Below are 13,791 nucleotides of genomic sequence, written 5' to 3' on the forward strand. Positions count from 1 at the left end.
TTTTTTTTTTTAGCGATTTTTTAAGCTTTTGCGCTGACCTAAAAGCGCATTGTTGGCGATAACTGCGACATGAGTTATTCATGGAATTGATCAACTGAAAAATATGCAATTTTCGCGAAAGGCAAAGCTGTCTGTGCGCGGACTGTTGCAATGTTGATTCGAATCTGATTTAATAAATCTCTTCAGTAGCTTATCAGAACTGTGCAAGTGGGTTGTGCAAACAGTAAAGATAAATGGTGAAAAGAGATGAAAAATTAAAACTTCAGAGATATTTATTAAAATATTTGAATTTATTTTTTATTTACTTTTTTGTGGAGGAATTTTCGCAAAATTTATTAGCTTTGAAGTGCTGAACGTAGTGGAAAAAATTAGATATATGTTTTTATTAAAAAATTTAACTAATTTAATATTATTTACTAGGAATTATTAGCAGGTTCGGCAGCTTATTAAACCAATATTTTAAAAATCGATTTTTAAAAATCGACTCGATTTTTTAGCAAGTTCAAACGTGCCTTTTTTTATACGAAAATTGAGTGGGCTATAAAACTGCATGCTTAGAATTTTTCTAAAAAATCTGAGTAGAAAGTTTCAATGCAAATTTATTGAATTTTCCTCAGTTTTGCACGAAGTTTGGAGATTTTATTTTGATGTTTCTGGGTGTAGTATAAACCATATTTTTATACAAAATTACCGAAAAGTAATTAGAATAAAAAACTTTGCATATATATACATATGTATTTATACAGTGCCTCGCACAATAGTTCTCTTGTGCATTTTTTTCAAATATTCAAAATTTTTCCTTGATAAAATTTTATTTTCATTGATTTTTTTTTATAAAAATATTATTCCTGCCATATAAATTAAAATTATAAATTTCATACAAAATTTAGAAAAATTCATAAAAATTTCAAATGTTTTCAATTGGGCCGCTTGAAATTAGCCCTTTATTATACTAAAATTGTATGCGCTATAAAACAGCGCACCGAAAAGTGCTCCAAAAATTTTTGTAAAAAATTTTAATTTAGAGGAAACATTTTTATATTTAAGAAACTAAAGTATGAACAACATTTTTTTTTACCTGAAAAACATTCATAATATTAAGCAGGGTTTCTGAGCAAAGTTTTTTTTTCTTCGCTCCGCTCCGGTATTTTATTTCTCTCCGAGCTCTGCTCCCGCTCCCAATAAAAAAGGTTTTTTGTTCACAAGAGTATTATAACTTTGTTATCACAAAATATTTTGTATTCCTAAAATATAAAGGTATGTGATAAAAATTTGCTTGTGAAATTTACGTATGCAGAAATTCTCAACTAAAAACATTGCGGGAAAATACTAAACACAATTATCATGCAGCGATTATTTTATAAATTTTATCGTATACATATATTTTGACTTTCTTTCGCTTTAATTCAGTTGAAATTCAAGATTAATATTCACTTACCTTTTCTTTGGTTTCCGTGCTGCTGCACAACAACTTCGAAGAAAAGCTCTTATTCGATGTATGTATGAATTTATACTTCAGCTTTCAATGCATTTGCTTGCATTCCAAATAGTTAACACTTATGCTGAGTATTTTGTTGTTTACTTATTTACACTTTGTTGTTGCAGATGCTATGGTGGTAAATTTTTTTTTTGCGTAGAAATACAAACAAATTTTAATAGAGCAAATATACACTAGGCACTTTTTATTTACTTTTCGGTAAAATTTCAATTAAAAAACATTTGCAAAATAAAAAATTTGCAACTTAACTATATATGTATATATTCATATTCACAAGACAAATGATATGCGCACTTTAGTGTGTGGCAAGTGGCAGTTATTTTTCGGTTGATTTTTTCTATTATTTTTTTTCAATATAATTTTTTTTGTATGTTTATGCATGTGTATATTTTAAATTTGAATTTATTTTGTAAATTTTTTTTTCGGATATGATAGATACTTGTTTAAAGTCTTGATTAAAAATCTATCTTTTTGCACTTTTTCAACACCAGACACCTTTCGCACGAATATCAAGTAATTAGCTGGAAAAAAGAGTAGTTAAAATTTGAACAAATCATATATACATACTTTACGCAAAATTTTATTATCATTTATAAATTTTATTATTATTATCTATCTCGCGCAATGTATCGCCGTTCGACAAAGTTGCATGGCTGCGGTTGGCCGTAGCTGTTAGCTGACGAAGGGGCGCCCCTTGTGGCAACAGGCGCATTCAATTAACATAAGAAACTCAATTTTATGCGCAAATTAATATTGTTAAAGTGGACGCTTTGATGTTATTTTTACTACGGCTTCGTTTTTTTCTGTTAAATTTTCTCTCAATCGCACACCCGCTTCGTCGTTCACTTCACCATCCGACACTTGCGCGCGCCCCAACAACTGCAAGTGCGTGCATACACGCGGCTTAGCCGTACGAGCGCTTTTAGAGACCACATGTTGTTGACTCCCGCTGCTTGTCGCGTTGTTTGTTGTGGCATAATGCGTTTGTTAAATAAATTCCCATAAAAATTTGTCTACACACTCGCCTTTGGTAGTCGAAGTCGCATTGCAGCAAGCAACCCACACAAGCGTTGCAGCACACACACACACATGCATGTCGATGTGAGGAAAAAAGCGCAAAGTTGCTTCACTCACGCATGCGCACCATCGGTGCACGCAACACACTATTTTGTGGTAAATAACTAGTAAACGGGCCGTCGCACGACGCGTCGTCATGAAGATGAGCTACATGCAGCGCATTCGCAGATAGACTGACGACATATACGCAAACATACATACATACTAGGAATGTTAATCCCGGGATACCGACCTTTTAAGGTCCCAAAAATTCCGAAATTCTTGGCAGATAATCCCGGGATTTTCGGGATTTTTAATTTGCACTGATGGCAATAATAGAAACTCATTTTCTTGACCCGTATTGGCTATATTTCTTTTTCTATTTAATAATTAATATTTTTTTATAAATGTCTAGCTCATTATACATATAACACCGCGCGATAGTAAATTTGAAACACAAATACTATGCGTTTTTAGTTTTTCACTCTGACGTCAGTAATTCAAAAATGATTTAAAAAATATTCAGTGAAATGTGCTTATAGAAGAAGTATGGGTATCAAATTAAAGGGGAAATTCTGTAGAATTTAAACAGATTCAAGATTTTGGTGCAGAAGGAGCGGTAAGTATTGAAAATGTCCTTACAAAATTTTGTCCTTGAAATTTTTTTTGAAAAAAATATATGTTAAGGACTTATATAAACTCGATAACGTCCTCAAATTTCGTCATTTTAACTTTATTACCTTAATAAATTACCTATTCGTCCTTGTTAATCCAACAAATTTTATTTTTTTTAATTCTAAAGAAATTTCCTCTTGCATTTGGAACCCACATTTTTATTCTACATTGCATTGAAATTTTTGAACAATTTTTAGAACTGGATCTTTGAAATTACAAAGTCCTTTAAAATAAAGCCTGCGCCACACGGTGCGACCGAATTCCAAAAGTGCGGCCAAAATTCGATAAAATAAAGTTTCTAGATAGGCCTTTTTTGACATTGAGTTGACTTAAGGGATCTCCCAAGAAGCGAAAACTGTTAACTGTAACTGTAACGTATTTTTTCGTTTATTTTTAAACAAAATTTGAGTTGTTAAATGCAACAGTAACAACACGCTGTTGGATGCTGCCTTTAAACCTATTGGAGTTTACGATGCTCATTTCTGCTCCTTATATTTTTTTTTTAACTTGCTTGTACATATTAGCTTCACCTCCATGTAAAAATTTCGCAGAAAGATTTTGAGTATGCAATTTTGTGGCCCCTTTAATATAAGCATAACAGAGTGCAAGTTTAAAGAAGCTGGGACTTTCGGCTGATTTTTGTAAATATTTTTTTGTTGAAGGTGTTGCTCATTTTCTTCATGTCATCGAACATACTTCGTATGGAAGAAAATAACTGACACTGTCAACAACAAAAAAAAAATCTCAAAAATCAACGGTAAGTCCTAGCAACTTCAAACTTGCACTTTGTGACACTAAAATTGACTGGGCTATAAAACTGCATACTCAAAATCTTTCTTAGAGTTATAATTAAAAAGCCCGAAATTTACCAGATTTCTTACTGGATCTGCCATTTCGAATTTTGACAATTCTGATAGCGGATTTGTAATTAGCGACCTCGAAAAAACCCTAATACGAAATTTCGAATCATTTCTTTAAACCTTAGAATTTCGGCCGCATTGTGCGTCAGAGAGAAAAAAATAAAAACGCCACTTTAAATAAAAAGTAGGTTATTTATTTTTTATTTTATGGTAGGCGAGCTTCTCAAACAATAAACAAGCAATTTGTTCGATTTAGGTTGTTGAAAAGTAATGCATGTATAAATGCCGGGATTGTGATAACGACATCCCGAAAATTCCTGGGATCGGATAAAGCTGAAAAATTAACATCCCTAATACATATGTACATATGTACATAAGTGCATATGTTCTTATGCTTGCGCGCATGCGCAGCGGCAAAGTTTAATTAAACGCAAGACATCAACTGCTTGTTTTGTTTGTTTTGTTTGTTTGCGTCGTTTGGCCTACGCAATAATGTGTGCGCTGTGCGTGCAGACGCTTTGACGCTTTTAAAAGCTGTTGTTGTTGTTGTTTTTCTGTTGCTCTTGTAGTTGCCTTTTTCTTACTATCATTTGTAGCAGTTATTATTTCATTACGGCCGCTTTCATTTTACGAGTTCACATTTTAATTTTTTTTTGCATTTATATTAAAGTTTGCGCCAACGCAACGTCACATATGTAGCTGCATCGTTTGCGCTTTTGCCTGCTGCTGTACCATTTTGATTTTGCTTTTGTTTTTCTCTTCTTAATCAACTGGATCAGCCCTTTTATTGATATTGTTAAAGCGCGGCACTTTATTGAGCTTATCTGCTTATAGCATCAGATAAAATATTTAGTATATCGTCGAGTTATTAAGCGCACATTTGTGATAGGAAATGTGGCTGTTTGGCGGCTTATATAAAAAATGCATTTACACGCACACACGATCATAGCTTTGCATATCCCAATCGCTTATTGCCATATTTATCCTGTGTTTCGGTGAATATATTTGCCGCTGTGTGGGTCCATAAAATCCTTTACGACTTTGGATTATCTGGAAATTAAAATAGGAAAAATAAAAGATTATTTATTGCAAAATGAAAATTTCTTATTACATATACATATGTATGAAGTTCAGTGCAGAAGTTATAATGCCTATCAGCGAGTTGTCGCCCTTTATTAGGTAAATATTTTATTACTTCTATTAAATGCTTATTCTCGTTTATATTTTTGTGAGATATACGTATGGAAATAAAAAAAAGCTTAAAACTCAAATATTTACCATATACTTCAAACGGTATTATGAATTAATGCATTTGTAAAATATGTAGAGGGAAAACTATTTAAGTGTAGTTTGGCGCAATTCCAGAAGTGATTTTTTTAAGTAAATGGTTGATACTGACCTCTGCTGCAGAATGGAACGAGGTAGGGTGCTAAACAAGTCTATAGAATACGCAACACCAAAGCCCTTCAAGTATCAACGCACAATGGGACTACAGCGGCTAAAACTAATAAAAACCGATAAGCGAATTCTGAAAAAGCAATTATGCAAATTCATAGCAAAATATCCAAATAACCCAAACCAAAAAAAATTTTGGATAAAAATGCATATTTGCAGTCGTGGGACGAGCTTAAAGTAGATGCAATGCAAAAATAAAATAAATTTGTAAAAAAATTTGACTTATAACAAAGTAATTTAAATTAATTTTTCTACTTGTGCGGTTATATATTAAGCCAATCTAATTTGTGACCAGTTCTTTAATATTTCTGTGGGCAAGCATTGATTTAAGTTTTTATATATCTATTGAAATTCATAAGACAGTTTCACTTGAAGTTCTACATAGTTTTGTGAGCACGAAATTTTTCGAGTGCCTACTTTAAAAAGTGATATTTAAAAAGGACCTAGGGGGCGAGGTAAATTTTACTTAGGACATTATTAATGTTTAAATAATGTGTGTCATATCTGAAATAGTTCCAGCTACGAGGATTTGCGAGTTCAGCTTCTATTCTTCTTTTAATAGGCACAGCTCCTGTAAAAGTTATTGAATGTTTATTGTAGAGCTGAAGGAAAAGATTCTAATATAAATATATGTACATAAAATAAATAATCAGCAATATAAGATGGAAATGAAAGAAGGTGTAGATATTATTGACCAAAAGTGACGTGCTAATAAAGGGTTACAGAATAACACTTAACAAAAGACCAATACAAGATTGAAAGTAAAGGTGAGTACGTACATAGACAAAGAAAAGGATAAAGGCAAAGGTAAAAATAAAAACGAAAACAAAGTTGCGTAAAGATAAAGGCAAAAATGAAGACCAAGGTAAATTTAAACACTTTACTTATATAAGGGCAAACGTGAAGGTAAATATGTAGATGAAGAAAATGAGAAGCAGAAAAGTAAAAACAAAGATAAATATAAAGAAAAGGATGAGGATGAGGATACCGATAAAACTTAAGATGAAGATAGAGGAAAAAAGATTAAAATAAAGGTAATTATAGAGAAAAGTATATATGTATGCAGATAGAGACACAGGGACTCAATCTGGGAACTATTTTGGAATTTTAGAGATTTTCGGGGCATATCGATATAAAAATCGATATTTTTATCGGTTTTATTATCGATATTTTCATCGATTTCGTTATCGAAATATTTATCGATATTGTTACCGATTTTGCTATCGAAATTTTTGCAACTTTTCGATATAATAATCGATATTTTTATCGATTTTGTTATCGATGTTGTTTTAAGTGATTTTGTTATCGATGTTGTTGTTGGTTTTGTTATCGCTATTGATATTGATTTTGTTATCGATTTTGTTATTGATTTTGTTATCAATTATCTATCGATTTTGTTATCAATTATTTATAAATTTTGTTATCGATTACTTATCGATTTTGTTATCGATTTTATAACAGATTTTGCTACCAATAGTATTATCGATTTTGCTATCGAAATTTGTATCGAATTTGTCACCGATTTTGTTATTGATATTTTGTTGGAGGTTACTATCGATCTTCTTATCGATAGAATTTAAAGTTTAAATTGAAGATAAAGGAAAACAGAATAGCAAAAATGTGATTAGAACGAACAGGGGTAGAGGTAGGGATCTAGATAGATGAAAGAGAAAAAATATAACCTTAAGTAAAAGCAGATGTATGTATTTATGTACATACTTATGTATGTATATTGGTTATGAGACAAAATAGATATGTAGCGGAAGTTTCACTTCTCCAGAGTGGCCCAGGCGCACTTTCTTTTTTTGTTCTTTATCTTAAGTAATGACTTACCTCAGCAATTTAAATTCGCTAAGTGCTTAATGTTTGCAGACTATGTTAAACTGTTTTTGACAGTCCGTAATATTTTTGACTGCATCAATACAATACAATCTGACCTTGATTCTCTTGCCGGATGGTGCACAAGCAATAACTTATTTTTGAATACGAATAAATTTTACGTTTTTTCTTTTTCGAAAAAGGTTTTAACTAGTCTGTAAGAAAGCTTGTACTTTTTAGACTGAATAAATAAATAAATAAATTTTCAAATTAGCCCTTCCACCAAGTAATTGACCAAAAGTAGTCCCACAAAATATCCCAGATGACACCTGCAACATTGGCGAAATTTTTTGATTCCATATTTTCAACAAACAGCAGCCAAAAGTTTCGGCAGTCGCTGCCACACGCTACCAATTTAGCACACCTCAAAGTGTGTATATCCACCAACATCATTGGTGCATATTTCTATGAACTCCATACAATGCCAATAATATTCAGTTACAATACTGCAAAACTTTCGTAATTCGTAATTTATGTCGCCATAAATTCCGGCATTTCTTATGTGCCCACAAGGCAAAGAGAAATGAAAGACTGACTTGCACAAAGGCTGCTGTAGTTGTAATAAAAATATAGAAAATTGCGAACAAAAATTTGTTAGAGGCCAGCAGAGAGTTGCAACTGAAATACAAGTCTCATATAATTGCAAATGTTCAAATGTATGTATGTATGTATGTATGTATGTATGTACGATAGCATATTTATGCACAGCAGGCCAGCCTATAATTACCAGCTCATAAAACACAATCCATTTTTGTGAGCGGTGGTTGTGGCGGTGGCGGCTGGTGGTGAAAATATAACTCTTAACTACGGCCTTTGGTTATATCGTTGTATTTATTATTTGTTTATTTTCGAGAGTATTTTGTTGGTGTGTGTGTGTGTTTGTGTTTAGTTGTATATTTCGCATTGAAACTGTGAAAACAATCGCCGGAAACACCATTATTAAAATCATAACTAACCTGGCGTCAACAGCAGCTTAAAAGAGCTCGCCACAGCGGCAGGCGGTGGTTGTGGCCGGGGTTGGGGAGGTCTGTAGTCAGTTTGCAAATGTATTTGTGTGATTTTTATATGCAGCTTTGCGCCCAATGCACCTCACATTCCCAGGCAATTTCATTGAACTGCAACTGATGCAACTGCAACTGCGGTCGTGTGGTGGCTTTGGGAGCTGAGTGAGTTGCCAAAGTTAACAAGCGGCTAAATTTTGGCTGTCTCCCTGCGGCCGGTGTTGTTATGCATTCGGCTGAGCCACAATACAACCCAACGCATTTTTTGGGCATTTTTGTTTTACTGCAAATGTTGTTTTGTTGTTCTTTATATTTACATTTATTTGTTTGTACTTGTTGTTGGGCGCCATTGTGTGCTGCCGCTAGCCATAGCTGTATATCTCAGTGTAAATTTAGGTTTATTTTTATTACGGCGTCTTTGTTATTTTGTTTTATTATTTTTGTTGTGCAGATCATTGCTACTCTTGTGGCTAATGGCAAGCGACTAGCTTGTGGCACACACGCGTGCGTCAATCGCACTGTCTGCAAGTGCAATTTAAGCGCCCAATAAATTCTACCTACAAAAGTTATGTGTTCGTAAAATTCATTTTTTCTTTGGTAAGCTGTCGAGCTGCTGCAAAAGTCAGTAAAGATATGGAGAGTAGTTGGAGGAAAGCGTTTGCACCTATACCTTGAAGTGCTGCGGTGGCAGGCTAGGCGTCTGAGCCGCTTTTAAATGGCACTCAAACAGCTAAGAAAATGTATGGCAGCAGTTTTGAAATATGTTGCGTGTTGCCCTAAATATGTCATGCAACTGTACTCGTATAAATGAAAAGTCTTTTTATTTTTTATTTTAATATAATTTAGATTTCATTTGTTGTACCCAAAGCCCAGTTTTCTATTATTATTAGAATGTCGATATATGTAGGTAAATGATCATTCACGAGAGACAATAGCCTCATCAGTTGTTTTTATCGGGAATTCCAGCAACATTCGTTTTAGAAAAAAGATTTCATAGGCAATTTGAGAAGTCCTCATGAATGGAAAAGCTACGGATAACTTGCTGAACTATGTCTGCTGCCTACTTCTAGGCGTAGTAAAATGTTAGACATGTTTCGTGAAACATTCGGTTTCTTTGAATACTGATGACATGAGACAGCTGATGCTCGAACAGTTGCGCACCTCGCCATGGGACTTATCGAAAAGATGTCGTCCTCTTTGGCCAATTAACTGTTTGAAGACGACGACACCCGATAAGAGAATTACCAAGCTCTGCTAGGCTGTGAAAATGACGTAAGGCAGGAAAGGACTCTAATGCGTCTCCGTAGAGTTTAAGGCCAATATTAATGACTTTGGAATAATGTCGTGACGATGATAAAATCTTTGGAGTTTGGAGCTTGGAGTTGAAATCAACTGGATTAAATTTATATTCAGTTGGCTGAATAGGAGACAGAGATAACGACACCAAAAGGCATTTGTAGTGTTGCCAGATACATTTACGGCCCACGAATCTTTGTTACTTTAACCCTTTCTACATTACTGATTGAGGCCCTGCAAAAAGGTGAACACTCACATACCGTGTAGTTCACGGCTTCCTGCATAAGGGAGTGTACTTTCGCATTTTTTGTTACGACGTCATCATTGACGTCCGCAGCAAACCTGAAGGAAGTGGCTGTCGAGTGATAGCCAGCCTTTAAGATCTGCGAAGCCTTTGGAAACTTGGTCTACATACCTGAGAAAACAGTTCGAATCAGTTCGAAATGGTTCGAAATCGATAAATAATCGATAAAAAAATCGATAACAAAATCGATAAGTAATCGATAACAAAGTCGATAAATAATCAATAATAAAATCGATTATAAAATCGATAAATAATCGATAACAAAATCGATAAATAATCGATAAACAATCGATAACAAGAACGATAAATAATCGTTTCAAAATTGATAAATAATCGATAACAAGATCGATAACAATTTCGATAGAAAAATCGTTAATAATATTGGTAGTAAAATCTATTTGAAAATCGATAAAGTTATCGATAAAAGTATTCAAATAATACTAATATTAAAATTTTGTTGGCAAGTTTTGGGAATATGGTAGAAATGTAGTAGCAGGAGGTGCACCGAAACCAGTAAAAGTTTTGAAAGTGGTCTACAAGAAAAAAAAATTTGGGAACCTCTGGTATGGAAGATAAATATTAGGGACTTGAGTGTTCTGTCAGAAACTCACAGTTAAAGAGGCACGCTACTGGTTTGCTTACAAGTGTGACACTGTAAAAAGAAATCGATATTTGTTTTAATAATTAGTCAAACTGGATACCGATACCTTATTTTCGCTGACAAGGCAATCGAAATTGGTGCAGGCACTCATTGCTTATATTTCTTTTCGGGTCACTGCTGACTGCTTACACAAGAGACTTATGCGAGTATTGAGCCACAGTGGCATTGGCCTTAAGCCGCTGGGATGATTAATTGACCAGACAGGGGAACCTTGAGGTGCTTACTTGCGACAGGTATTGAAGTCGACTCAGCGAGCGCTGGACGTGCATGTGCCGAATATAAGGACGTGGTTTTGATTGAGAACCATTCTTGCCCAAACTGTATGATCTCTGCTTGGAAAGCCGATACATCTCCGAACACATTAAACTATAAGGTTTGCCATGGAATTTGGTAAAAAATCCTGCTATGCGGAACCCTTTAATGGACAGCGAAAGCCCGGAGTTCTATGAAGATAATCGCGAAACTTTGGAAATGAAATTGGCAAAGTTTTATGGGCTCGGCCCAAATTGTGGAATCATAGCACTAAATAAGAAGTCTGGATTAGTAGTTACTCTAAATCCATTGAGCGGTTCTCAGTTATCTGATGAAAACTAATTTTTTTCCAAAAGCGCTAATGTATTTATATAAGTAAAAAAAAACGTTATAGGCGAGATGTGGAACGTTTACCCTACCCAGATTGAGGTGAAGTACAGAGTTGTTCAATAATGCGATTTTTAGGTAAATATTCGCGTTCGCTTTAATATATTTGAAGGATCAATGGCTTCAAAGATTCTCTTTATACGAATTTAATTAATTAATTTTTAGCCATGGATTGAGTGTGCATTGCATAATATTTTCGATGTTTTTATTTTAAGATTTAAAGGAATAAGAAAAAACGTTTCTCGTACCGCTTTACGACTTTTCAACACACAACGTTACAAAAGTTTGTACTTCTGCGGGTTAGCGTTTGCTGTAATTGCATCGCGGCAACGACTTTTGCATGCCACTTTTGGTTGCATGCGTTTGACATTTAACAAATGCAACTTTTGTAACTATGCGCCAGCAACTTTTTTTCGACTAATATTTTGCGAACTATTTTATGGGTTTTTACCTGTTTGAGGTCGTTTTCTTTGCTTCATTTATAATCTGCGCGCTGCGTTGAAAGATGTCAAGCTAACAATAAAGCGGCAATAACAGCGAAAAACTTTTGGCATTTCAAACTTCTATACACACACACACACACACACACACAAAAGTAAGTGTATGTTGTATAAATACAATTTGTTGGCATTTTGTTGCATGTTGCATGTGCAACATGGGTATTAAGTCGAACGCATTTAGGGCTTGGCACATGATTAATGTCTCTCCAAACAAAGAACGATAACAACAAAAGTGGCAAAGTGCAGTAGACAAGTGACAATTTCTTGCCGAAAAATCGCAGGTAAATGTCTTTGAAAGCTTTTAAGTTGCAAAAAAAAACATTTTGGGCAAATAGTCAGCAAAAATATTTTTGGAGGTACAGTGAATCAAACAAATGACCAAGTGTTGATTTTCTTAAAATATTCGTAATGTTTTTCGAGGTAAATTTTTTATTTAAAAATATCGTCTAAGCTTTAACCAAAACCGTGTTAATCGCAGTTTCAATATTTATACAAAATTTAGGAAAATTCAACAAGTTTTCATCAAAATTTCAACTTTTTATTCTGAATTTTTAGAAAATTTTTGGGTATGCAGTTTTATAGCCCATACAATTTTAGTGAAGGGCAAGTTTCCAGCGGCTAAAAAATCGCATTGATTTTTGAGATTTTTTTTTTTTGGGTGACAGATTTTTGCACTTTTTTTTATATAAGTATGATTTTCTTATGAAATAAAACGCGGGAGACCGTCAGCAACGAAATTTCAAAATATCAACCCAAGTTTTTGTAAAAGGCACTTGTTATATAAAAAAAACCCGAAAAGTAGTCTCCAAAAAAATTCTCAAAAATTAACGCGATTTTTTAGCCTTTTGAAACTTCCACTTCATTAGTGGGCTATAAAACTGCATACCCGAAAATCTTCTAAAAATTCAGAATGAAAAGTAGAAATTTTGATGAAAATTTGTTGAATTTTGGTTAAAGCTTAGACGATATTTTCATATAAAAATAACAAAAAAAAAATTTATCTCGAAATCCATTACGAATATGTATTTGAAGAAAATCAACACGTGGTCATTTGTTTGAGTCACTGTATACATATGTAAGTAGCTTGCAATCACTTCTTAAGGCACTCAAATTTATTATCCATGTTATTTGCCTATCAAAGTAGTTAAAGTGCATACTTAAATTGGGAGATAAATATAAATATAAATTTAGCATAAACCTGTATTGCTAAAAAATTGGCATTCTCTTTTGTCACACCAAAATTTAAATTCAACATAAATTTCTTAGTTATGCATGAGTTTTTATTTTATAGTATGTACTTTCGTTTGTCTTAACAGCGCGCCACAGCCGCCTCAATTTCCGTCTGCCAATTTCACTTTGCCATTAATGCAATTACTGCTTTCAACAGCGCATATAAAACAAACAACAAAATCTGCACCGCCTGCCACTACCAATAACAGCACGTCAACGGCTAATGTGATTTATTGGCTTCATGTGAATGACACATACATAAGTCCATACATGCATATGTACAGTACATGCCGACAAACTCACTTGCCAGCAAAGGCGCATCATTCGCCACTGCATAAAGCACACATATGTATGTACATATGTATGTAATATTCATGCCCATAAATACCTTAGAATTTAATTGCGTGAAACGCTGCACATACATTTATTTTATGCCACACTCAAACGCATATTTAGCTACAAGTGTATGTATGTACATACAATGCTTCAGCGTTGTCTTTTCTCTGCAAATTTACGGCTAATTTAATATTGGCGGAAAGTCTTAAGGATTCGGTTGGAGTTTTCTTTGAAGTTTGCGAATGTTTTGCGCCTTCAAATGCAATTACGATTTTCATTGTGTTGTAAAACTTTCTGTATAATATCTATATACTTTTCTTTAAGGCACAAAAAGGGCTGAGTATATAAAGGTGTGAAGACTTGCTTTTTCCTCGTTCCCTTAAGCTTTCCCATTGCACTCGT

The 13,791-nt window shown here is 33.8% G+C and overlaps 1 protein-coding gene across 2 annotated transcripts in view; it reads right to left on the minus strand.

The window, feature by feature from the left end:
• Positions 1-1,679, minus strand: part of LOC118747658 — a 389,115-nt gene extending 387,436 nt beyond the window's left edge. For both annotated transcript variants that reach the window (XM_036481716.1, XM_036481715.1), the window contains exon 1: positions 1,439-1,679. The gene's annotated coding sequence lies outside the window, so the exon portion shown is untranslated. The remainder of the gene's footprint in view (positions 1-1,438) is intronic.
• Between the last annotated feature and the right edge of the window lie 12,112 nt (positions 1,680-13,791).

This window comes from Rhagoletis pomonella, unplaced genomic scaffold (genome assembly GCF_013731165.1).
Source record: "Rhagoletis pomonella isolate Grant_MI unplaced genomic scaffold, Rhpom_1.0 Rhpom_scaffold_00012, whole genome shotgun sequence".
Lineage (NCBI taxonomy): Eukaryota > Metazoa > Arthropoda > Insecta > Diptera > Tephritidae > Rhagoletis > Rhagoletis pomonella.